Here is a 26,779-nt window from a genome sequence, read left to right on the forward strand (position 1 = left end):
GACTTTAAATTCTTGGATGTTTTGTTACATTGTTTGTCCATGATTCTTGCAGTACTCACCAGTAACAGTGAAAATTGTGACCTTCACCTTTATGTTGTGCCTCTAAATGCAAAGGTCTTAAGAAAAGGCTGCAACTTCATGCTTTTCACGCTAAGAACATACTAATTATGCTTTTTTTATATGGCTTGCATATCTTCTCCACGAAAGCTGTTCCAAAGCTGCCATCCTCTGTAGATGTGGCATGGAAGTGATGACATGGCAGGGATACAGGCATTAAAAATAGCATGACCCAGGGATCATTCCCCTTCTCCTGTGGCATCTGAGCTTGAAAAATTGTCTGGATTCCTTGCAGTCCACAGGCTTCAGAATAAAAGGGAGTTGTGCTCTTGAACTGAGCTTTGCTTAGAGGACAAAGCAAATGAAAGTGCTGCTTGTGTGATTGAGACCAATGCATCAAGTTGGAGAATCTGATAAAGCTGTTCTTATATTTGGAGTTACTCTCAATCTCTTGATAATGTGTTCTTTTCCTCTCTGTACATGTGGCTAAATGTATTTAGGAAAGAATATCTGTCATCAGTTTGCACTTTTATCTGAACGTTTTGGTGGCACTTTAACCCTGGTAATGAAGCAGGAGTTTCCAATAGCAGATCTGCAAGATTGGCATAGGTACTATTTGGTGCATTTTGTTTCTCAGTGTTTGAAGCAATGCATAGTGTTTCTTTTTGCTTTCAGTCTAAGCCCCAAAAAACCCACCAAAAAAACAACCCACCAAAACTGTGTGGCTGGAAACAGTGTTGACTGATGAATAACTATCATCCTTTAGCTGGTTTGACAATGAGGAGTTGTAGCTTCAGAGAACCCTTTCTTCCCAGCTTCCTCAGGGCATGCCAGTCTAATGTCAGGGTTGCCAGCCCAGGGCTTAAGATGTATCAATATTTGTCAGTGGTAGGGTTCCGTAACGTTTGATTTCTGCTGGGAGTTTCTTGCCTGTTCAGAGTTGATAGGGGTGACAAAGTAATTGTCTCTTCCCGCTGCAGAACATTTGTTAGCTGGAATAATTTCTTGTCACTACAAAGCAAAAACCAGCTTTTAATTCTCTGCCTGGAATTCTGGTGGTGCCTGCTGAACTCTGCTTTAATGCCTGAGGCTCCTGTCATTGTGTTGGTGGGTTAGAAGTTGGAGGGACAGGATACGGATCCTGTGGCACAGCTTTGGGAAACTGGAGAAGACCTAAACCTGTGGTTTTAGGGTCATTGAAAATCTTAGATTGGTAGCAGCATTGGGCAGGCAGAGTAGCTGTTCACGTTTCCAATCCTTTGTTTCATTAGATGGTCTAGAATGCTCTAGAAAATAATTAATATCTGTGAAGGAAGACACATCACACAAAAGCACTGTTTGGGTTCCAACTGAAGCAGCCAGTGGCTTAAAAGCATAGAGAAGCCATCCAAGATCCACAGCATCGCTTCAAAGCCTCAGTTGATGCTGTCATATACAGTGAAATGTACACAAACCTCCCCTGTTTTTATCAGAAACGACTAGATTGCATTATGAATGTCAGAAGTCCCAGATTATTAATACAGTGCAGGCAAACTGGATAAAAGCCTGCAGAAGCCTCTGTCGTCTTCCACAGTCATCAAATGACCTCACTGTGGTTTTGACTCTGCTGGTGTTAATAGGAACACAGATTCCCAAGATCTCTCTTGGAGAATGGTTGTCCTGCGATTAAAGCTTCTATATATCTTTCAGGGTCTCAGTCTTCATGGTTTAAGCCAATTTTGGTAAACTTGACACTTTTCCTTCTTTTAAAAAAAAAAAAAAAAAAAAAAAAAAAAAGAAGAAAAAAAGCTAGAGCTGTTCCTGGAATATACTATGACTTCATTGTCGGCATGAGGTGCCAACTTGCACATGGAATGGAAGAGCAGTAAGAAAAATGGCTTTTGCAGCTTGGGTGGTATTTTCTACATGAGAAACATCACTCTCTTCTGACTGCCAAGTTACTGCACTCAGGCTCTAAATCTGTGTTTTGTATACAGAGAAGAGGTAAGAATTGCATGTGTGCAAACTTGTGTTTCTGCCTTCATCTTGCCTGATCAACATGTGTGCGCCTGAGTACGTGAATAGGCATGCAATCACACGCTTTTGTCCTGGGATACATGAACACATGCTCATGCTCTTCATCACAGATCCACAAGCTTCCTAGCACGATGCTGTGCATGCACGTCATTGTACAAACCCACAACCACATCCAGCTCTCTCTTCTTCTAAACAGTGGGAACAGACACTTTATTTTGAGCAGAAATCATGTATCCTGGACCTTAAACATACTTTGATGTTTTTGCTGTTTTTAAAAATCCTTACTCAGCTGTTGTGTTGTGAAATGTGACTGTGTGAGAATCTCCTGACTGTGAAATATGAGGGTTTTTTTTTTTTTTGCTGGTCAGCAGTGGGATTTTGTGACCTCCAGTTGATATCTGTACAGTACATCTTGTATGTGTGTGTTAGTGATACAGCACAGTGCCTCCAGGAAATGCATTCTTTTGCAGTGGGCCATATGGGTAGCTTTGCATTTTTATGATGAAGATGGGAAGATAAGGTTTGTTACTTGCTCTTTTTCCTTTCTTAAAACTGTTTTATTGCGTTTTGTCCCTGCACGTAGTTGAGGCATCCTAAAAGCATGCCTGAGATAAAGCAGAGCTTAGCCCCTTAACCAGCATTTGCAACAGACTACTAGATTTTTTTGAGGTGTCTCCCCTGTTTAGAAAGACTAGTTTTTCAGTCTTGTCTATTGTTAAAAAAATTAATAGCAAACATACCAGCCTGACCTCAACAGGTAGGGAGTTGGAGACCGAAGGAGTTTTCAGCAGTATCAAGATGAGTCTAAAGCAAATATAAAAAAACCCGCACAACAAACCACCACCAAATACTCTTCTATCCAAGTGCATGCAGGCACTCGTCCTGTGTTTCTGGCATGCAGAGATCTTAGGTTATCAACATGAAAATTATAGGCTTCTATTGCTTTAGATAAAGGACTAACTTGGCTAGTTACGTCTTCCTACTCAAACAAATCCAGGTGCTTGAGGGAGAGAAATGTTCATGTGCTAAGCCATTATGTTTCAATAGGAAATGAGGAGCTTATGTGGCAACTTAGACAGTCTTCCTCAAACTCAGGGGAAGTAATTAGCACTATAATAGCGCAGAAGGCTGTTTCTGGCCTGTGTCTTACAGATGCTACCAACTGTTGCTTAAAGATAGGCAAAAGGACTACTCCATAGCAGATGATATAGAGAGGATCGTGCCATACCAACTTTGAGAGGAAAAAGTCTGAGATCTTTACTGCTGCTTCTAAAGTCTTCTTGCCTGACAACCAGACTCCCACCTTAAGCATGTGTAATTTGGGGACGATTTTGTTTTTTCATCATTATTTCAGCCCCACTTCATTCTCCTTTCTTCAAATACATACTCCACGGAGGAACTGCTGCCCTTAAATTAACAGTTGGGCTCTCAGTCTCCCACTTAAACTTCACTGTGAATAAGAACTAAACAAAACCCTTCTTTATTTCTGTATCCTTGCTCTCCCATCCGTGTCCCAAATGGTATTTTGCTGTCTTTCTCCTTACAGGAGCAGTGCTTAAATCTATCTCTAGCTACCTGGAAAAATGAGCTTTCTGTGGCTGCTTCCCCCCCCCAGTTTTGTAAAGGGAAACTTTTCAAACTGTGCATGAAGTGAACACAGAAAAACAGAACTCATAGCTCTCTAGGACATCCCTGTTTTCCTCATTGAGAGATTTTATTACAGTTGATAATCCAGGATATTTCTCAAGACATATTCACAAGTTACTTGTACGGCCAAGTACAATGTTCTTCTCTGTGTTTTCTTTAACCCCTCCCTGGTTCCACTGTACCTTCTTTTCCTTCTGACTGCGAGTGGGGCCCCGTATTTCAGGACCTTGCGTTGGCAGCAACTTCAACAGAAATCAATATTAAATTGATACAGAAACAGCAAGGTTAGAAAGTCCTGTTACAGTAGCAAAATGTAGCAGTTTAACAACTGTTAACAGCTGTGCCAAGAGGGACCAAATAATCATTTCAGCTGGAATCTCATCTCTAATGGAAGCCAACGCATACTCCCCTGCATTCCTTGCACAAGTAACTTGCCAGTTACAAGGGTAACTGTCCCTGCTCTCAACTTCTGATCAACTTACGTCTTGAAGACTAATGACTTTGGCAAGGAAAATGCTGAGGAAAGGATGAACTGAACTTCACGGTGTTACATCCTCTTCTCCTATACAAATCACACAGTTTAAGATTCCCATATTTCATACTTATTGGTAGAGATAGTGTTTCTTGTCCTGTGTCCTGGAGCCATTCAACATAGTTCCAGTCTAAGGAAAATATGTCCCTTTTTTACTTCCCCCCCCCGCCCCCCAAGTTAAGAAAGGTGGTGGAGAGGACATGTTCTTCCTGACTCCTGTCAGAGATTAGCTTGCATCCTGAAGGTTACAGATACAGTTTTTCGTAGGCTTTTATGCTAGTTAGTGTTTACCTCACGTCTCTAGACATTCTTCTTTTCCACTGTATACCCGTAGTGCATACAGGATTTCTTTGGCCCTGGAAATACTTGTCTGTGGTGGAGATCACAAACAGCTTGTACCAGGCACAGTGGAGAAGCCTACTTGCTGTTTCCAAGAGAAGAAACTACATCATTACTAAGTGAAACTTAATGGGATTCAGAAGACTAGTACCAGAGTGCTTAGATTTGTTCAAAAGCGAAGTAGAGGAAGAGACTGTATCTTTCTCAGAACATTGAATAGGGATTATGATCAGCCTGGAAAATGAGAAAAATTGCCTGAACAGGTCAAAAGGAAAACCGCTGGGTTGAAGTGGTGTTGATGGGAACAAAATAATGGCATCATAAAAATTAGTGGGAATTGTACCTGGTAGTTGGGTCTTAATGACTGTAGGCAATTTTAAGTCAAGTTCTTGGCTCGTTTTACATCTTGCATCCCATTGGAGGCCAAGGGCACCTTTGAAATACTAAGAAAATCCTGCTGAAGGCAGACATGTTTGTTCTTCTATGACTGAGCAAAGAATTTGGCCAGAGGCATCAAACTTGTAGCTATCTCTTAACTTTGTGGTAGTGTAGATGTTTTCTGGTTGCCTTAGTTACAAATACTTACTAGGCTGGGAGGAAAATTATATTTGAGCAGGATTCCTAAATGTTTTCTGTGCAACATTCGAGAGTCACAGTTATCTAGACCTGATGAACTGCAATTTGGTAATCTACCAGTGAACTAGATCTACCAGGGGATGTTTGCTAAGCTGTAGAAAGAAGTCTTGTGGTGAAGCCTGTATCCTGCAGATTCAAGGTTGTGTTACATTTACACAAAGGCAGGAGACATTTTAGAAGCACTCAAGTACAATGAAATTTCTTGTAGTCTGGTGGGTTGTTTGTTTTGTTTGGTGGTTTTTTTTTTTTGTGGTTGGTTTGTTTTTTTGTTTTTTGGGTTTTTTTCAGCTCACTGCTTCAATCCCAGTCCCCTGCCTCTGAAAGAAAAAACCCAAACAAGCCTACTTGACTGCTTGGATCTTGTTTCTCCTTTCACATTTAGAAGCTGTAGTGCCCCATGCTAAAAGACATGCTACTTTCTCTATATCTGAGCAGTCCTACCACACCATTATACATATTACATATTCTATAACCTGTTTCAGTGATGGACAAATTCTGGGTTTATGGGGAAGGACGTGAGAAGGCACCTGGGGGGAGCAAACTTTCATTGCTGCTGTTCAGTATAGTGGAGGTCACAGGATGTGATTATTATTGTCCCTTCTGGACCCTCCTATGAAAAACAATGAAACAATGAAAAAAAAGACTAGTTTTCTGCATTACTTGTTAATTTAAAAGAAACTGCTGTTCCAAAAATGAGGCTGATCTTGAAAGTAGGGAGACTTAGGTTCTGTTTGTAGCTCTACAAATCCTGCTCTGTACAGTTGTAGTTTTCTGATTTCTAATTCTGTTTCTTTATCTCTGAAATAGGGGAAAGAGAGCTCCTTTACACCATGACCTGAGACTAAATTCACTGATGATGGTAAAGCATTTATCGATCCTTGGGTAAGGAGGGTCAGGTGGAAAGCTTGATCCAGAATTTGAGTGGTTATCAAACATGATTTGATGAAGTGTCTTTGGCTATTAAGAGACATCTCCTGGCCTTTTGTAGATGCGAGTCAGAAAAAAAAAAAAAAAATTATACCATGCAGTGACAGCTCTGTTTCCACCTATATGAGAGATAGTGGATAAGAAGTTATTAGGTGAGATTCTGCAGTTTGTGCTTTGCAAGAGGTCCGATTTGATGATCGTAACGGTCCATTCTGACCTTTGTTTTCCAGGAATCTTTCTATCGGGTGCTGGGGAATGTGGGCTGTGCATTTGTCCATAAAGCATGAAGCTTAGAGCTGAGTTAATGTATGAAACAAATAATCTCCTGAACATTAATCAGAACAACACTTGCAAGGGGCCTTTAGACTAGACTTGAGGAGGGATAATGGGCTTTTGCAAGGGGGTCTAATCCAGAAGGAGGAAGTACAGCCATTTTCCTGTGCCTGGCTGTTCTCTGCCATCTGTATTACAGTGTTTAGAATCTGGGAATGGAGGACCTCGTGGCATAAACCCTTGTGTGTGCAGATATTGTAACCAATAAGTAGCAGTGCTAGTCTGGTTTGGTGAACTTGGTGCCCAGTACTTTTTATGAATCAAATTTGTTCATCCCATTATCCACTTGTTCACTGTGATACCATTCTGAGTGGTCCAGTATCAGCAGTGTTTTGGGAAGGCGTTGCTATGACTACGTGATCATAATCAATGGGTTCAAAGGCAAACTCATCCCTCTGAGGTGAACGGTGGCTGTAACTGAGAACGCAGAGCAAGCATAGGAGAATATATTTAAGGTCAGAGAATTTCTGACGCTTTCTCTGGGCTTGATGCCTGGCCATAGAAGATGTTGCCAATGCAGATTTGACTATTATTCTTTGTAGCTAAGCTCCAACGCGGAGCAAAAGGAGAAGCTGCCACTGCTCCAAGGAACTTTCAGTATAAACAAGCTGAGGATCTGATACAGGAGAATTTGTGGGAACAGTACTAGTTTAAGAAGCAAAAGCAGGACTGGGGTCATCTTTTATGCAAGAGATGTTAACACTGTTTTACCGCTTGGAGTGGGAAAGGACTAGTGTTTCATGAGCCTTGTCCAAGTGGGATTTCAGGCTGGACAAGGCATTATTGTGAGTTCCTCAAACACTTTCTATCTAAGACGACTGTCCTGGTGCATAGCTGTTCCAACACACTGCTTTGGTGGAACAGAGGGTTTAGCTCCAAGGTAAACACTTGCTGGCTTCCAGTTTCCTGGGGAAAATGTTTTTCATTCAGTACTGAATTGCAATTTACCCCTAAGTTCAGTAGGAAGGTGGAAGTGAATATTGTGCCAGTCTCATTTCCCAGGGCTGAAGGCAGACATGCCACAAATGAATCCCTACCCTATCTCCTCAAACATACAGCCCTCTGACTGCAGAGGCCAGGGACAAATGAAGCCTGAGTAGTCTCGCTCTGGAATGTGCAACAGGGTAATGGCATGCAAACATAAGCATAACTTCATCCAGGGATAGACTCAAGATATAATGTTGCCTCTGCTCTGTCCTCATGCTCTTTTGAAAGACTAATGTCCTCTCATCAGGCAAAGATGGTGGTCAGGGATGACAGGATACAGGAAAGCAGTGAGGCTTTCTGCTTGTCTTTGAAGCTGTACCTGTTCTGCTGGTGACATTACGTACTTGCTCTGTGCTTGCCTGGTAGTTTTAGGACGTCTGCAGCAATGGGCTTTTGAATTGTCTCAGTACCTGTCAGTGGTGGTCAATCCAGAATTTCAGTGGTTAGCATGAAAGCATATGATACCAAAAGGCAATGAACTGCTGTAATACTTCAACCTGCACTCCTGTAGAAGAATCCACCAGAGGAGTGCGTGTGGCATGCCTTGTGTAGGGTGGCTAGAAAGTAATTAAATAAGGAATATTTCCATTTGAAAACTTAGAGAAATACAAGTAAGGGAGCCAGATGTTGTTTCTGCTAACTCTTGCTGAATGACAGTGAATCCAACTGCAGTTTTCTTATCACCATCTGCCATTGCATTTTCAGAAATGAAAGGGTCCAGCACATAGAATCTAACTGAGAGGAAAAAATGTTCTGGTTTACTCAGTCGTTGCATGGACCTCTGGTACACCTATCTTTGCCTGTGTCTCTACTCATGTACCACCATGTAGTGCTGGTTTTGGACAGCTTATTCTATTTGCTTTTCTCCTCTGCAAAATCTCAGTTCATAAAACAAGCTGAAGAATGTTAACAAGGGATGCTTCTTTGACAGCTGTGTGATATGCTGCTATCTTGCATGTGTGGAATATGCATGGAGTCCTCCAAAGTTTGTGTAGACACAATCCATGTGCCTTGTGAAGACACAGGGGAATTATGTTATAAGCCTCACTTTCCAGGAAAAGTAGGATCTAAGTCCAGGCTTAACTTCTGCCTTGCTGGCTTTATGTTTCTCTCATGGCTTTCATCCGCATAATAACAAAAGGAGATCTTAACTGGAAGTTTTGGTCTGTCATTATTAAGCAATTCTGGGGTAGAGCTAAAGGAGCTCTAGCCTGAGAAGAGAGGGAGGAAAATAGTATCCAGTAAGTATGGCAAAACACATTTTGGTTATAACACAATGTGTTTATTTTGTAATTTGGACCAGAATACCAATAGATGTGTTCTTGGATGTCCTCTGTTCAGACCCAAACAAACATGGCACTAATCAGAAAACACTGATAGGTGTTCTGTATGTTATATAAAAATGCTTTTGAGTCACTCTCCTATTTACTTTGCATGAATCTAGGAATCGCAAAATCTTTCCCTGCAATCTTACAGAGAGTTGGGGTTGGATAGTCCAGGATTAGTTGTTTAGGGAGCTGGAGAGAAGTGCACGTGGCTTTGGCACATGCATGTAAGATGTATCTTACAATGCTGCTGGCCACAGGGGAATTTCTGTGGGTAAATAAGATTTCTGTCTCAAGGACTGTCCATATGGCCCCTTTCACCAGCACTAATTCCGCTTAGATTAACTGCACAGCATGAATATGGGTCAAAGCCTGGATTGTTGGGAGAATGAGTTCCTGCTTGCAAACTGCTTCCCGCAGAAGTACTTGTTGGCAGCTGAGATCATAGCGCTCACACTCCTCACAATAACCCACTTTGAAATGTATTTAAAGAGGGGTCTTGGCAGTCTGCTTGCTGCTTTTTCATACAAAGTGCAGGCCCTAGTTTGTAATCCCACTCAGCACATCAAGGCATTTGCTGCTGGGCCATCATCTTCTCTGACTTTATGTAGCACAAGGTAAGGCATCTGCATTTGAACCAGCAATACTAACCGCTTTGGGTAGCATTTTCCCCTCACTCTTCAGCAAGAGGAGAGGAACTACTCTTTGAAGTACTGCATTATTTATTATAGAAAACACTGCTGGGCTGTTTCTGTGAACACTATGCCTTGACTGCAAGTGGTGAAAGGAGATAGAGAGACGGAAAGGGAAGAAAGGAAGGAACAGATCTCATGGTGTGCCTGCCTCGCATGTGTCCGTGGTTCCAGTGAAAATTGCTTCTTGCTTTTCTTTCTCCTTTGCCTACTCTACTGGTGGCAAAGGCCCTGCACTGCAGTCAGTCATTCCTGAATCTGCAGCTAGTTTGGTTGTCTCCTATTATGTCAGGTTTCCTTATGGGGGAAATATAAAGCTTAACCATAAATGGTCTGCTTTATAAAGTGGGCCAAAGCTACCAGGTGAATAAACTCTTTGGTTTTTTTGTTTGTTTGTTTTTTGCTTAAGTCTGAATTGATCTTCAGAGCCCAGCTTCCTCTAATACAGTCCTAAGTTTTTCCCTAATCCACTCATACTATTCACAAAGAGAAATGCCTTTGACCCAGGCCTGGAGGTGCTTTAGGCACCGGGTACCCTAAGCAGTTAGAAATATAGTTTAGAGGCTAGAACCTGCCCACACTACAGTGAGTGCAGAGGTAAGATTGTTTCAGTGCCACTAGCCCTCCCATGTTTGTCACCAGTCTCTTTCCTTCCCCTCTGGATAGACAAATTTTTGACAAATTGGCTGGAAAATGAGTATAAGTCATCACAACACAGAAAACTGCGTCCCTTTAGATGCTGATGGTGGACTACGAGGACACAGTAACATAGACGTAGTTTTGATGTGAAGATGCTTGCAGCTTGGCTAGCATAGGAGGTTTACATGCCTATTTCTGGGGCTAATACTGCAGTACAGAAATAGGGGAGACAGTGAAACAATTCACTGGAGCAAAGGGCCTCGTGGACAAACAACACAAGGCAGGTGTTTGCTTCTTGCCTCTGCTACCAACTTGAGTTTGGACAGCTCTCCCAACCACACTCTGCTTGCATGTACAGTGCCCTCCTCCTCCACCTTTGTAGATTAAAAACATTGAGTATTTATTGAGCAGCTTAAAATTAAAGACATTGAGTATTTATTGAGCAGCTTAAAATTAAAGTGGACAGAGTGAAGATGGATGCAGTTTTAGGTAGATAGTGAATCCCTCACCTTTTTCCTGGCCTCATGGTCTTGTGACAGTGTGAAGCCTCCTCCCATCCTCTGCCCCCTTCCATTTGGTGACACAAGGTAGGATGTCCACCATGGAAGTGCACAGTCTCCAATGCGCTTCGGCATCCTACCTTCTAAGCAGTGCAGACAGAAGTCAATATACCTGAGGAAGCTTTGTTTACTTATTTTAGTATATGCAGAAATGATGATAGCTGCTTGTGCTGCACACAGTCACACTTGCAAAGGGATTCCTGGCAGTTGTGAGAAATTGGGTATAGAGAGTTGTTCTAAAAATCTGAATGGTCTGTATGGCCTAGAAGAGGAGCAGTCTTATAAAATAATGTATTTCCTATGCATGGTTGTAAAACATTTTGGGATCATTAAAGGACAAATATTTTGGGGCTAGTTTTGTTTTGCTTTCTTTATGAGAGTGCACTTTTTTTTTTTTGAAGCCTTCTACTGCTGTTTTGAGACCACCATACTAGGAACTTTCTTCAGTACTTTCCCATCTCTTTCTCCTTATGAATGCAGGAAGCACAAAATATTCTTCTGGCATTTGAGCTGCAGTTATTTTGAGTGGCTCCAAACAGAGGGAAATGTGTTTCTGCGGTAGTTGCTGCAGAGAAAGAATTTTGCTGAAATGTCTCTCCCCCACCGCCCTTTGGTGGCTGCAGAAAAGAAGCCAGTGTTTGAGGCCCCAGCTCTGTGCATCTGCTGGATCAGTTTAGGCCAATTTCCCCCCCTCCCCTTCCCCTCTTTCCATTAGCAAACTAGATATAAAACAGAAGCCATTGGATAAATAGGAAAAATGTGTAGCAGAGGAAGCCCTTGTGATTAGGGAGCTGTTAACCAGTTATTTCATGTCCGGCTTTCAGTGTATTTATAAAAATGATGCTATTCAGTGACATGTCGAATTACTATAAATGGCATTGGCGCAGTTGCTTTCTCATGGAAGCCAACTTGCACTTTATTTTTAACTTGGGCACACTGATTATTTTTAAAGTTAGTGTACTATTTGTTAAAATGGCTAAAGTGGCAGGCAAAGTGTGGGCAATATACATCAAATTTGCTCACACCCTGTCTTGCCAGTGCACTCCAGAGTCCTGCGGAAGCACGTTGGGAGAGAGCGGCTTGGTCAGTGTCTGTCCATTCTCTGCTTGGCTGTTCTGGGGAGTCGGCTGACTGATGTGATTAGTGGCAGCTGCAGAATTTGGTTTTGTGATGTGGAAGCTTGTCCATTAGGAGCTGGCCCAAGACCCCGTAAACTCCTCCTCCCCCTTTTTTTTCCATTGATTGCCAGCAGCCGTCACATCGTTACATGCATTTATAATGTCCTTGTTGAGACTTCACTGTGTGCACATGGTTTAAATCAATGGCTTCCCAAATAGGGGGAGCAAAAGTACCAGTACTCCCTACCTGCCTCCAACAATATGCTTGTAAACTTCAGGGACAGGGAGAAAGAAAAATACAGCTCATGGAAAAGCTCCAGGGGGTTCTGAGTCTACAGTTCACGCTATGCTTTGGACAAAGGGGTGAGTCTTGCATCATGGTCTAAATGTGGTGAGGCTTAGGTTTCCATACATTTCTTCTGGAACAAATTTCACGGAACAGAAAATGTTCTGCATGGCATTGTGGCACCTGAGGCAGATTCCCAATGCTGTCCTTGTCATATCAAGGCATCTGGCAGGTCCAGTCCACTTGATGAACAGTGGCTAATAACTGACACCTAGAAGTAGGGAAGGAGACCATTGCAAGCCTGGGGCACAGGTCTTACCTCCCTTGCTTTATTTGGGGGGTAGATTGCAGCTCTCATCACGCTTGCTGGAGTTTCCAGACAGTCTTCAGGGCTATCACTCTTAGTAAATGAGATACCTGTGGGACTAAAGCATTATACAAAACTGTCTTAAAGACAGCTCTAGCCTGGGTTGTAACTTGGAGATGAGAATCTTACGGGAGTGCTAGGAAGCCATTTCCATGCTAATTCAATCCCAAACAGCAAGCATTCATTCCAATGGCATAGTCTTCTGGTTTCCAGTTATATTCCCTCAAGGATCGCTAACAGTACAGTAGCTCTACTGTGCATAAAATGGCAACAGTTGAAATCTAGATTGAACTGACCACTCAACAAAATATTGTCCAGCACAGTGATTTTACAGTGGGACAAATAGAGTATACAAGCTTGGTATATCTTTCCCTTTGTTTTCTCTGATTCTGAGAGATCCAGTGCATCACAGAAAATGTCACTTTCAGAGCATTCAGCTTGTCCTTGGTAGCCATCCAGTTTGTGCGTCTCGAAAGATCCTTCTTCATAATATTATTCTGATTGGAATGGAGAAGACAGCATTTGTTCATACATTGCTGGGGTAAGAAATAGAGAGTTTCTAATCACACCACAGGACAGCCTATTTGCTAACAGGCTGTTTTCTAGTCTGGAAATCTTATAACCTACTTAAATAAAAAGAAGTCTTTCTTGGCTGAGATTTAATAGCAGAGGCATTTGTGATGTCTCCTCTGATTATTCAAGTATTGCTATTTAAGTAGGTGAAATATAATAAAGAATAATTGAAATTAATTAAATTTTGACTTACCTTTAGTTTTACTGCTACCGTAGTTGACAGCAGAATTTTGGTAAGGACCAATTTAGTCCTTACAACCATCTAACCAGGAAATGGCTTTGCCTTGTCCATGTCTCAATTTTGTCATCTGCCGGATGCAGGGATGATTATGTTGCTTTGAAATTCTGTTTACTAAAGAAATAAAATCCTTTTTGTGATCCAGTACCCCTTCCTTGCTTGTTGTGTTTATTTGCTTACTTGCTAATTCCCTTGATTTAGTAATTTTGCGATTGTAAAGACCCTTCCAGTGTGTTCACTACTTGCGTGGACTGACTCACTAGAAGGCGCCCTCTGGTAGTTTGGTTAGGTAACGGAAGTATAAGGAAGAGGAAAGAAGATAAAATAAAAAGTCAGACCACAGTTGGTTCAGCATCCTGCTCGCAGCTCAGCATGGTTGCACTGGAATCCTGCTGATGGAATGTCCTGACATTATGGTGTTTATTTCCACCACAGCCCTGAAATGTAAACAGGACATCGTTGGATGCTAATCCAAGGGACAGGAAATGACTGAAAATCCTGGACTCTTGGGCTATTGGTAGGACACAAGGAAGTGAATTTTACAGGGGGATTGGCATATGGTACCAGCAGTGCACTGGACCACGCGTCACAGCGGGTGTTTTCAGGAAGGGTATCTGACGTATGTTTACAGGGAGGAAAAAAACATAGCACTAGTGTCAGAAGAAGTACATCAATATAGACAGCAACTTGCAGGACATTTGGCATGTTAGGATGCTCTGAGCGTTCCATCCTAACGGGATGAAAGATGTAGAGAGAGTTTGCCTTGAGCTTGAAATGTATACAGAATAAATGGCAGCTTATCACTGTGGTATTTATTTTCCCCTGTACCTTATAACACAAGAGTGAATTCAGCTGAGGAACATGAAGGTAGCAGAGAGGGGGCCATGTAGCATCTCTTGCTCCAGCCCTAAAGCCCAGAGGGCGTGGATGGGAGGTAGCACCGTCAGGGAAGTGTTGGTTTAAGTGGTTTGATGCACTAGAAAGCCAGCTGTATTTCTTAGGCAGGCCTAAATAAATGAATGGCATGAGAACAGTATTGAACTTCCAGTCATGGCTCCCTCTCCCCTGAAATGGAAAGGGGCATGTACAACTTGCGTAGGATGGTGCCTGCTGTGCTGTGTTCGGGGAAATGGGAGATGAGCCACGACAAAGCTATCTCCACGTGCTGTGGGGCACTTGAGACTCACATTGCTGGAAAGAGGGTTGCACCCCACTTTTATCCTACTAGAAGATCTTGAGTCTTCCAAGGAGCAGCTGCTAATGCCTCCTCTGTAGTACCCCTTGTAGTAGCAAAGACAGAACTGTGTTGTAATGAATATAAAGGGGGTCCTTTATTGAAGTTGCTAAATGCATACAGACCCTGTAATTCACACTGGCTCTCTAGCTTCCAGACTGGCTGACTGCTGCCTGATGTTGCCACACAAGGTCTCCCTAAGTCTTGGTCTGGCGTCTGTAGCAAGAAAAGGACTGGCTAAAGAGAAAATGAATCAAGTTTTCTGTGCTGTGAGTGGCGCGTGCTGTTTTTTGTAGTAACTCTCCACATGCTCTGCTGGATGCATTTTGCAGCAAGGCATTATTTTATGGTAGGCATTTTCTGACTTTTTTTGTGAGCATCTTGCTGGCACGGTTGCCAGTGTTGATGCCTTTTGAACAAAGTGCTCTGAATTGTGCCTCTGCTATGCTGCTTGGGCTGGGTTTCCATCCGGATCTGAAATTGGAAATTTATTACTTGGAACTGGTTTTTAAAGGTGAAACTGACACCGGTTTCTTATTACTTACCAAGTCCTGAGGGCAGAGTTACATTCCTGACGCTGCTGTAGGTGTTAATGATTTCATCAACTCGAGAAGCACAGAGCCCTGAACTCTGCTCTTGGCAGCTAGTAAAGAAGGGAAACTGACTTCCAAATATTTTGTTTTTAAAGTTGTTTTTTTTTTTATCGTGTTTACATTAGCAAACTGGAATTTGCAGGAGAGACTTAAAATTGGAACTAAGATAATTTGTTGACTATTTAGTTCTTAGAAATCAAATTGATAGTAAAGCCTCAGTAGGCTGCTGAAACTGGTCTTACCAAGCACCTCTGAAGTTGCAAAAGAACAAGAATCTGTGAGTGGGCCTGCTGTGGGTGCAGACTTAAGAGTTTCATTTGCTTGGTATGTTTTCTATGTCTTGGAATAATCAGGAAGGATACTATTATGCAGATCCCAAGATTTTTTCTATATTACTTTCAGTTGCTTGCAAATAGCTCAAAAACCTTGCTCTAAATCTGGAGAGATTCCAGGATGTGTGTTTTTCAGTTTGTTTTTAGAATAGCTTCTGTCTTGTGTCGTGCAGGAAGATGGCATTGTGAAAAAGGACCAGGATTTAAAATCAGAATTAACTGGCATTACTCTGGGCTCTGCCGCTTACTTGCTGTATGATTGTAAGCAGACCAGCATTCTCTTCATACCTGTATTGTGATATCCTTGTGTCTTGCCAGGTTGCCATGAGACATAACTTCTGCTGTTTTAAACTTGAAGAACTCCTTCGATCCAAGAACTAGCTGTTTTTCAAGTGACCATTGTACATGTGACAGACTGCTGCAGAGGTAGTAAATGGAAAGTTGCTGAATTTAACATTGATTAATCCTGGGTATTGATGGATGAGACTCAAAAGCTTATCCTGTAATTATTTATAGAGGTGCTTAAAAGGTGACTTGTTGATCACCATTTATAATTAGCTATACAGAGAATATTTGGCGATAGTGTTCTTCAATCTAGGAAAAGTAAGTCAGGGCCCAGGGTCTGGGAATTGTAACTTGGCAGATGCAGCACGAATTTCTAAAGTGAGAGACGGTTTACTGAGGGTTGTGGTACATTTTTCTACTGCTGGAAATCTTTAAATCAAATGAGATGCCTATTGAAAAGTTATATTCTCCTTCAGGCAGGAATTAATTTATGGCAATTCTGTGGCCTGTGCTATGCATGAGGTCAGACTAGCTGATTGGTACAACCCTTTCAGCTTTATAGTTCATAAGATTGTCTATCAGATTTGTGAGTGTAAGTCTCACTGAGGCCAGTGGAAGCCAAATAAACCTGAGGCCAGAGTTTTACACTGCCTTCTTTCACATCCTTCATGCTTCCAGCCTGTATTCACTTGTTGTGCAGCGAACACGTGGAAATATCCTCCTGCGTTGCTTTTCTCTTCTTATCACTGCACAGTGCCACTTAGCTTGCTATGTTCCAATCTGCAGTACCTTCCACGTGTGCCTTAAAATTGTGGAATGTTTCTTTTTTGTTTTGCTTGTTTTTTGAAATGGGAATTGAAAAGTGAGAAGGTTTGAGCAGATCTAAAAGGGAGCGTATCAGGTTGTGGACAGAGCTGGACATTCCTGCTCTGCTGTCCCTTTGACAATGATTGATATAGGGCATTCATATGTATTTGTACTTATGATCCTTTAAAGTATTTTTTTCCCCAAGCATTGTACCATTCAAAATTGCTCAGCAAAAGAAGGGATCTTTGACTGCTGAGTTGCTGTCCATGCTTCACACACTTGTCCAGCAAGTCAGGTGGAGATCTGCTGTTACTTTTCCCACTGTATGTTACGGCACAAGGCAACTAGCCCAGTGGGTCTTGTTTATTCTGTCTCCTACTGTTGTGCTATACTACCTGTTCAGAGTAGATGAGGCAGCTCAGGGGTAAAGTAGAACTCCATATTCCTGACCAAACTAGCAGTTAAATGATTGCTGTTGCTGAAGGACCGCAGCTGGTAATAGCCTACAGGTGTTGAAGTTGGAGAGGATAATCACTTGGCTGTTTGAGTGACTATTCTGAGAAGACAGACTAGATCTTGGTAAGCGTTTGTCTCCCTTACTGACATTGCTGGTTAGACTTTCGAAAGAGCTCAGTATGTCTCATGCAAGTTTTCCCATTAAGATTTTCCCATGAAAAGGTCTGTTCTCAGAATTGCCAAATTTTGAAGAAAAAATAGTGTTTCCCAAATATTTCCACATTCTCATGAGAGCTGGATATTTCAAAATTTGTGATAAATCACACCAGAAACATGTATTTATTTGTAACTCTTTCCTTCTTCCTTTTTTTTCTTATGTTGCTGAATGCTATGCAATCAACGGTGATAGATTTTTCTAAATTCTTTCTTTGTTCTATTTATTTCTTTTGGGCTCAGTAGAAGGGGAAAAGATATTGGTGAAAGGGGAAATGTCTTTGTTTTTTCTTTTCTTTTTTTTTTTTAAATCATCTCAAAAGGCATCTATAGAATTTCCAACACTAAAATAGCTTGCTGCTTTTCCAAATTATTTTTTTCTTTTTCAAGAGAGTTCCTTCTCCTTTTGATCAGCTCTGTTCAATAAGCTGCACTCTTTCTGGAAATTTGCCTCCTGGTTTGCACTGAAATGGAAGCTGTATAGCTTTGTGAAAATCTGCTCTTAATGGCAAGGGCCAAACTCTCTTTAAAATTAAATTCTAATTATTGAAATTCAAGTGTGTCTTGTACACACATGGCAAGTGAAGTTTGCAGATTATATGTATAATCCTCTTCTTGTACGCAACAGTGGTGAAGGCGGCTAGGCTGCAGAGCAGACTGATAAGATCAGTGCATTTAGAGAAAGGATTTCCTGCATTTCCTCTAAATAGTAAATTGTTCCTTTTATGGCATGCAGTTGAACAGAAAAAGCATCAACTAATTGAGATGTTCTCTTCAATTAATCCCTGTTTTGAATGAATGCCCTGAAGGGTCACATACAACTTGGAGAGGCCAGGCTAACTGTCTTTGCAGGCATCGTTTCAGGTAAGCCTTTAGAACTGTGTTTTACCAAATCCTTGCTCTTCAGGGACTGATTCCATGAGGCTGCAACTTGGACATGGCTGGATAAGCTCAGCTGCTGCATGTGATAGGCCTGGCCCCAAGGGAGGTTGGGCAATTTTGCTGGAAGGAATCTTACTCACAGCATGTCCTGGGTGTAGTTTAGCAGGAGAGTGTCCTGAAGAGACCAAGTAGCTGCGTGGAAAAGGATTGCCTGAAGAAGGAGAACGCCCAGCTCGTCATCCTTGGGGGCTACATCGTTTTTCTGGCATAGGGGTGCACGCAGCCCTATTTTAGGATAACCTGAAATGTAAGGGTTGCTTTTGTTTTTTCCCTGTCTTTTACATCTTTAGAGATAAAAATCAAGCTGTCTTGAGGGGAAGCCCTTCTGATTTTGAAATTGTTATGAAAAAGACATCACCCGAGGGCTCTATTGGAGGCTTATCTGATAGATAATGTATGCAGTGCGGGAGGGTGGCAAGACAGGGCCAAGTGTACACTCACTTGGCACATGATGTTTTGGTGAACGGGAAAGTGTGTTTGATTTCAGGATCCCATGGGGAGTGGCTTTATCTGCAGCACTGGTGCATTGGTGTGGGAGTTAATACCCTTTCCTTCAGACTTGGTTGGGAGGAGGTGTGCAGTACATGATGTGCTTTGGGAGGGCCACAGGCGAGAGAATAAAGTTAGAAAGTAGTACAGGATGGAGAGTGTGAGGGAGTAGAGATGAGCTGCTTGCTACTGGAAAGCTGTCATTTTCAGCCTCGGTCTCTCTAGCCAGGTTTCTGTGGAGACAGTCCCTAGTACATAAACTGTCAGATGTTTGGGGAGCTACATGCTGCTGAGCAGGAAATCATTCAAATTCCTTATCTTCCACACAACAGGCTCGGAGAAGTCCTGCCAGAAAGCTTGCACCCAGGCCTCAGGGAACATGGCTTGACCTCTGGGAAAGGGTTTTTCTGGGGTTTTGCTTACAAAAACTGAATCCAACTACTTTCTAAGCATTTGCCCTGAAAAGCTTCTGAAGGGCAAATACTAGATGGTAGTGGTTAGCAGTCCTGCTGTGGCTAAAATCCCATCCTGTTCCCACAGAAATCAGTGGTCAAACATCCACTGACTGCAGTGCAAGCGGCTGAGGCGTGCAAAGGGAACAATTCTGCAAAGCCCTAAACTGCTGGAGAATTCAAATCCAAACCCAAGGGTTTTTTTTAGTTTGGGTCATCTCCAGTTACGAAGACTTATTCCCAAGCAGTGACGTAATGAGGCTGTAGACTAGCATGTCTAGGGAATGTCTTGGAGCAAGCCAGTGCAATAGCAATGGTCTTACCTTACCTGGTATGGGAACCAGTGGATGTACAAGTCCGTTGTGTTTGTCACTGTCACTGCCTGTGTTAATGCAGGGACAGTGTCTATGCTGTGGATGGTACTAGAACTGGGAAACAGTAGTTTGATAAGCGTTACCAGTCAAGAGCTTTTCTTTAAGCCTGCCTCTATTTCTTACATCCTCTGGAGAACCCCAGCTTTTAATGTTAATGACAGTTTTGTCATTAACAAAGTTTAATAAGCATTACCAGTCAAGAGCTTTTCTTGAAGGCTGCTTCTATTGATATTAAATTGTCTGGGGAATCACAACTTTTGATGTTAATGACAAAATTGTGTTGCCATTAACATTTGGTTTTGTGAAAGGATGAGGCAGATGCCTAATGCAGTGGAGTAACAATCTGTGAAGACTCACCTTCTACAAATATGAGGAGTCTTTTTTTGGCTGATTGACACCCTGTCTGTGAATTTTTGTGGTGTGAGAGCCTATAATGAGTTTGATTTAAGGGAAAATGTACTGGTGTTTTTATTTGTAACATACCTCTTCAATGCATGGATCTTTTTTCTGCAGCTTGTTCTTGTCTGTCATTAGCCGACGTTGGCTCAAGAGGGAATTTCTGCAATAGTGTCTTGTCGTGCAACCAATCTAGATCTGTACGCAGAAGTAAGTCCCCTAAACACTTAAATAGAGCAGGGGCTTTGCTGGTAAGAGGACTTTTGAGAAATTTGACTCTTTGCTGAAGAAAGGTGCAGTCTCTTCAGTGGTGCCCAGTGACCCGACAAGAGGCAACGAGCTAATAAATTGAAGCACAGGGAATACCGTCTGAACACAAGAAGCTCCTTCACTGTGAAGGTGGCTGAACACTGGCACAGGTTGCCCAGAGAAGTTATGACTCCATCCTTGGAAATACTCAAAACCCAAATGGACATGGTCCTGGGCAACCTGCTCTAGCTGACCCTGCTTGAGCAGGGGGGTTAGACTAGACAGTCTCGAGAGGCCACTTCGAACCTCAACTGTTGAGATCAATATTGCAGCATTTTCTTAAGATCCGGCTACCTGTCTGGCTGAGCCTTATCTCAAAAGCAGCACCAGGAGTCATAAGGATTTATTGTCACATCCAGCCTGTGAACCACTTCCTAGTGCTTTCCCTTTCCTCAGCTCCACAAGGTGTGTGTCTTTTGGCTCTTGACCGTGTGAAAGTTTTTGGCATGTGGCTTGTGGGGCCAGGAAGTTGGGCCTTCCTTGGAAAAGATTCTTGGTAGTACACATTGCTTCTAAATGTCCTCTTTAATCCCCCTTGCAGACCAAAACTATACCTTTTTCTTAAAGGGGATATTTTGACGCGTCATTTCACACTTTCCTTTTCTTTCTCTCTTTTTCTCTTCCTCTACCAGTTGCTCAAAACTCGTTTATCAACTTCTGAATGAAATGTGCGTCATGGCTCACCTCACTGCTACCTGCTCCGAGAATTGTTCAGTCTGCCTCTTAAAGAAAACCTGTCAGATCTTTCTTGTTAAACTAAAACCAAACAGTTCCCAGATTTACACTGCAGTGTTTGCAAAGAAAGAAAACTCTCTTTATAAGTGCATGAAAGAAGCATCGTTCCTTGAGAAAGACATAAATTTTCTTCAGTGAGGCTGAAGGCAATGTTTTAATTTTTTGTCTTCCCTTCAACCATTTCTTTTTTCCTTTTCTTCCGTATATTTCATATAGATTAGCCTCTTCTGCCTGGTAAAATAATGTGGACTTGTAACTTTTTCTGCCTTTCAGAGATGGACAGAATAAAATGTGTGGTTTGGGATTCTAACATCATCTTAATGGAAAAATACAGATTGAAGCATATAATGGGGTATTGGAGCCTTGTGAGATGGGGCTCTTTGTGTGTAAAGCCATTGTGGGGTAATACTTGAGGGAAACCTGACCTTTATCTCATCTCACTCGGGCTTTGAGGGGACCAAGATGCTCTAGCTATTCTGCTGAGCTTGTTTCAAAATTCTCAAGTTGCATCTCCGCCAACTTTTGGATCTGATGAGCCAAAGCGGTTAGTCACCTTTGCAGCTTTGTACGGACCCCCTCCCCACATAGTGCTTGGGAAACTGCATTGATAAAGGAAGGTGTGGCATAGCATGGCCAAGCTAGGAGAAGACTCCGTGCAGAGGAATGTACATACACATCATTATTCTTTTCTGCACTGGATAAATTCCATTTTCTTTCAGGAGTGTTGGGATGCAGGTGGTATGCAGAGAGAAAAAGAGGCCTGGACCTTCGAGTGGGACTTGTTTAAGGAAAATTTTAGCACTGTGACCCTAGTGGGGCTGTGCATCCAAAATGCTGGAGGAGAGCCATAAAACAAACCAGCATAAAATAAACTTGCTGTACATGTTTTCATACTTAAGTCCCCAGCTACTTTTGGTGTGTTTATCAAAACATTGTGGGCTTTTGGGTTGTCTAGTGGTGGGAATGAGGACAAGGAAATGAGAGAGATATATATATAGAGAGATATATGTGGACCATAGCAAAGCTTTGTTTTAGGCCCTCTATCTTTAAATCTCCTTAGTGAAGTACTTCCTTGGCTGGAAGAAGATAGGAAGACGCGTTGCAAAAACCTGTTCTCTCAATGTTCTAATAAAGCCGGTAGAAGGGAATTCCTTCTAGCAGATTATTTCTGAAATGCTTGCAAATCCTTTTACTTTTGCTTTATCTAGAGGGGACAGAGAGCTTGAACTAAGGTGGAGTATTTGCTACAGTGACAGTCAGTGGAGTTTGAAAGAGGGGGCAGAAATCTGGACTGAGGCTGTTTCATTGTTTTCAGATAGGGAAGGAAGGAAGACTTGCATGAAAGTTGTCTGTTTTTCTCTTTTAGAACTGCATTGGGGGGTGTGTGTTTTGTTTTGTGAGCCTGGAAACATTTACTGCGTAGAAACACCTTGCACTGAAAACCGGGGATATACAACCAAAGCAGTGAAAGAAGCTTAGAATTTTGACTCGTATTTCAATAGTTGAGCTTAAAGTATATATTCTACCAGCCAAGCCTGTTATCCATTTTTAACATGTTTATTCACAAGTTACTTGTGGGAGCTTAACTGACCAGCAGAACAGGAAGACATTGTTTTACTATTCACCAACTCTCTGACAGTGCCTTGGGTTGTGAATGCAGGTGTGTTATTTGTGGATGGCTGATGCTGAACACCTTATGTGGTTGTTGAGCAGCTCCTGAATGTCAGTGTGCTGGCATTAGCTTATTTCCATGGGGCTGTCTTGGAAGCGGTAAGCAGGTGAGAAGCATTTTGTTTGATGGGCTCCAAAGCTATAGCTGGTGAATAGAATCTGCAAATAGGAAAAGCTATAGCTGGTGAAGAGAATCTGCAAATAGGAGTAAGAAAAAAACATAAAATGTTCATTTGAAACCAACTAAGAGACGTGCAGAACACTGGCATATCCCAACAAATTCTTTAATCAGTGGGGGAAAAAGTCTGCATCTGAAGTACGTCCCCTGTATGTCTTGTGTTAGTTATCCTCTCGTGAGTGAGTGCTGCTTGTCTACTGCTGCTCTGTGACACATTGGAAATCTATGGGTGAGGAGGAACAATGGGCAAACTACATCTAGGTCGTTGCTGGCGGTGGTGGTGGGGGCTCAGGATGGAGAGAGCTGAAGGTTGTTGCAGTGCAATCTACGGTGCACAGCTCTGCACTCTGGCACTGGCTGGTAAAGGTGCAGCGGCTCTGCTCAGGTCCCAGAGAGAAAGGGAAACTGACTTTCTGCATAGCTTGAGAGCAGCTTCTGCTTAGTGGTGTCAGAAGCAATGACGACTCTGCCCTCACTTTCTTTCTAATTTGGGGCAAGCTGGTTGAGCTGTTATAAGCAGCATGGAAGAGTATTCCTGGGCAAGGAAGGTTTAAGGGGAAGCATGGAAGTGTAGCTGAAGCATAAAACTACTGCTGACATACAGCATATGTTGCTTTTCTGAATCTGTAGTCAGATGCTTTCACAGAGTTAGGATTAAGGTTAAAAACTAAACTTTTTTTGAGTACATCCAGCCTGGCAAGAGGTCCGTGCAACACTAACCAAGTACATGTATGCTTTCTTGTTCCAGTGTGAGGTATTACCTCCAATTTAGATTTAGCTCTCTGCCTCACTGCGTTGCCCACTTCTTGAAGTGGAGTAAAGAAAACAGTTTTACAACCCAAATGAAAAGGTGTTTTATCTTCAGTCTAACCATTCATTTTAAATCTCAATTATTAAAAGAAGTTTCTCTATCAATTCTGCCTCTAGCACCATCGGATTTTCTTTCCCTTTTTTAATGATAGAAATTGCATGAGTGAATGAAGTTAAAAAGAGGCGTTTGTACTGGCCCCTGCTGACATTTTTGTATGACTTGGAATACATTCCCCAGGAGTCAGGAAATGATGATTTGGATGCTCTACTTTGACTTTGCTAAAATCAGCTCAAAAGGCCTTTGGAGAAAATGAAATATTTTGGGGACTAAAAAAAAATTCTGAGGTGCCCACCTGGCACAATTCCAGTGAGGGACATTCACTAGAAATGAACTGAGTCTGAGCTCTGTTTGGAAGAGTCGGTCTCTCGTTCTACGAGGTTACGTGTTTCCATTGGAGTTAATAGGATTCTGTTATACCCATGGAGAGGAAACTATATAGGGAATGTATGTTGTTGACTCATCTGAGGAATGAAAGGCTCTTGTAAAGTCTCTAACTTAATTCCAATAGTATGTTCACCCTGAAATTACTGCCTTGATAAGACAAACAGAATTTTGAGTATACCTTCCAATATCTTTCTGAAGAGAAGGATAAAATGCTTCTCTTTTTTTTTTCTCCTTTTTTTTTTTTCTTTTCCTGCTGACTTCGCCTACATAAATATGATTTTTGGGGGATTCCCTGGCAAAGGTCTGAAATAATTTGCTTTAGAGAATATAAGACACTTAGTATCTGATAAGAAAGAGATTTCCTCTGGAGTCACCTCAGCGTAAATATCTGAAGAACTGAATACAAAGGCATAAATTTATTTTCTTTACTGAACTATTGGCTGGTTGACCCACTGGCATTACCTCCACACCAAGGTCTTTCCACAGCATGAGACTTGCTATAGTACTCCCACAAAGCACAGCATCCTTCCAGCTAGAAAACCGATCTTTCCTCTTGCCCTTTGCTCCATTTCCCGTGATAAGTGGTTTCCCTCTGTTCAGTTATTTAGTAACTCAAGCTCAAATTTTGGTCCTTAGAGACACTCCTTCCATCTTAGAGAAATGCTTTCTTTGGTCCGGAGTGGTGGTTAGAAGGGGCAGAGAGATCTCATTTCCAAGATATTGTCGGTGTTGGCTTCTGTCTGTTAAATGAACGAGACAAAACTGCTTCTCAAGGTGGATCCAGCCCCAGTGCTAAAGTTTTGTGTTTGTGGGTTGGTTTTTTTTAATTGCATTGTTACTTTTCATCCTCTTTTGCACGGAGGTTTCTGAGGTGCTGTGAAAATCACTTCCTTGGAGGGCACTTCTACTATGAGCAGCTTTCTGGGAAATGGGAGACTTGGTGGTCATCATGCTGGGATTTGATGACTGAGAACAGTTTGCCGTGTGGTCATACTATTGCAATTTAAATGGAGAGAAACTCTTACTGTTGGAGTATTCTAGTAGATGGTGGAAATGTGTCCTGCAATATTGATATGGATATGAAAGGTGCTCTGGGAATTAAGGAGAGTTAGTGCTGCTATTAGTAGGCCCTGTAGGAGATGAATTGTTTTCTTATCGTGCATGACCTCTTAAAAATGTGGAAAATTTTTGCCTGTGTTTGAAATCTCAGCATGAACAGGATATTCTAAGACCTTGTGGACTTGCTTCTGTCTAAGGAACCGCTTTTTTTCTTGGAAACAAAATAAAGTTCCTTAAAACTACTTCCCACACCAACTCCCCTCTCTAGACTTGCGTTGCTTAATTTGTTTAATTCTGGGGTTGTCCCAGTGGACCTCTTTGTGATTAATAGCTGATAACACTGTAAACCCAGCACAAAGAACATTTCCTGGGCAGTAGCCGTGCTTCTTACAGGCTGTGTTTGACTGATGTTAGGGTATGGACAGAACAAGCACAAGGGAAGAGGTCACCCTGAAGAGTCTCTCAGTGGTGCGGTCTTGGTATTTGCATTATACATCTGCTAGTTCATCTTCTTTTCAGAGATTTGGAGATGGAGCCACTTGTCTGTACAACTTTCTCTGTTTTAAGCATTGCCAGGCACCACTGTAGTGTGGTGGACCCTTTGCTTGTAATATGAATGACTGGGGCGGGGGAGTAAAACGTGGGGATTCAGTAGCGTCGGTGCCATTTCATCTTGTACTTACTGGTCCAACAGCTAATAGTTAAAAATTAGTGATAGGCTGGCAGCTTGCATGCAAATTGTCGGGTTACATATAATGTATTTCTGCTTGGATTTGCCATCCAGTCCAAATACATAGTTGGTCTTGATGTTTCAGAGCTTCTGACATTTACAGTTCCCACTTATTTTGCTGGGAGTTACGTGCAAAGTGTTGTGTGAGTGCTTCCTTGTTCAAATGGGTTTCTGGGGGAGGGTCAAATGCTGCTTCTACTTCTTGTTACTGGAAATATTTTGGTACTGGTTGGCTGTGTCTTCTCTACAGCAATTTCAGTCTTTCTTTCGGTGGGAGATATTCTTGCATATGTATTCATCTTATAAATGTCCCTGCCTGACCAGGGCAGCAAAGCTAAGAGCTGAACTTGTTGTAGGAGTCAATGTATGACTGCTTAATGTCTTTATTTGTATGTATTGCATCCATAAATTTAAGATATAAGATGCAAGAAAAAGTAATGATTTAAGTAAGTTTTAAATATGCTTCCAAAGGATTAGACAAAACAAACCGCAGCAGGTGATGATTTGGATAAAACCTTGTACAATCTATCAAATAAATTAGTGCTGTACAGAACTAGAGACAACAAGCAGTGATATTGGTACATGTTCTGCAAAGACATACATCACTGGATATAATAATAATGTTTGCAGCCCTCAGGGGATAAAGATGATGTTCCTTCTCTAATAGAGGGTAGACTTAAGTTCTATTTGTATACAATGGGCCTTCTTTTTGAATCATGTCTAAGGATTGCGTACCCAGATCAAGTGGCTGTTTAGAAGCAGGGTTGGTTTGTGTGTGTGTTTTTTTTTTTTTTCTCCTGTAGTGTGCAGCTGTGGTGGGGAGCTGAGGGAATTTTATACTGCAATCTGGTTTTCTGTGGAGTGTGCTTAAATCTTTGTCAACAAGATGCAAGTAGCTTGGGCTCAGAAGCTGACAGAACTTGCTGTATCTTCAGGCAGGCTATTGACTTCTTGTAGATAGTTAGAAGTCCGGAGACGGCTACCCAAACATCCACTG

General features: G+C 42.0%; 1 protein-coding gene across 5 annotated transcripts in view; it reads left to right on the forward strand.

The window, feature by feature from the left end:
* Window positions 1–26,779, forward strand: part of DAAM2 (dishevelled associated activator of morphogenesis 2) — a 218,983-nt gene that overhangs the window by 47,687 nt on the left and 144,517 nt on the right. For 2 of the 5 annotated variants that reach the window (XM_076334380.1, XM_076334382.1), the window contains one exon: window positions 15,750–15,857. The exons of the other annotated variants lie outside the window; for them this stretch is intronic. The gene's annotated coding sequence lies outside the window, so the exon portion shown is untranslated. The remainder of the gene's footprint in view (window positions 1–15,749; window positions 15,858–26,779) is intronic. 5 annotated transcript variants of the gene reach the window in all.

The sequence above is a fragment of the Aptenodytes patagonicus genome, chromosome 3 (genome assembly GCF_965638725.1).
Source record: "Aptenodytes patagonicus chromosome 3, bAptPat1.pri.cur, whole genome shotgun sequence".
Lineage (NCBI taxonomy): Eukaryota > Metazoa > Chordata > Aves > Sphenisciformes > Spheniscidae > Aptenodytes > Aptenodytes patagonicus.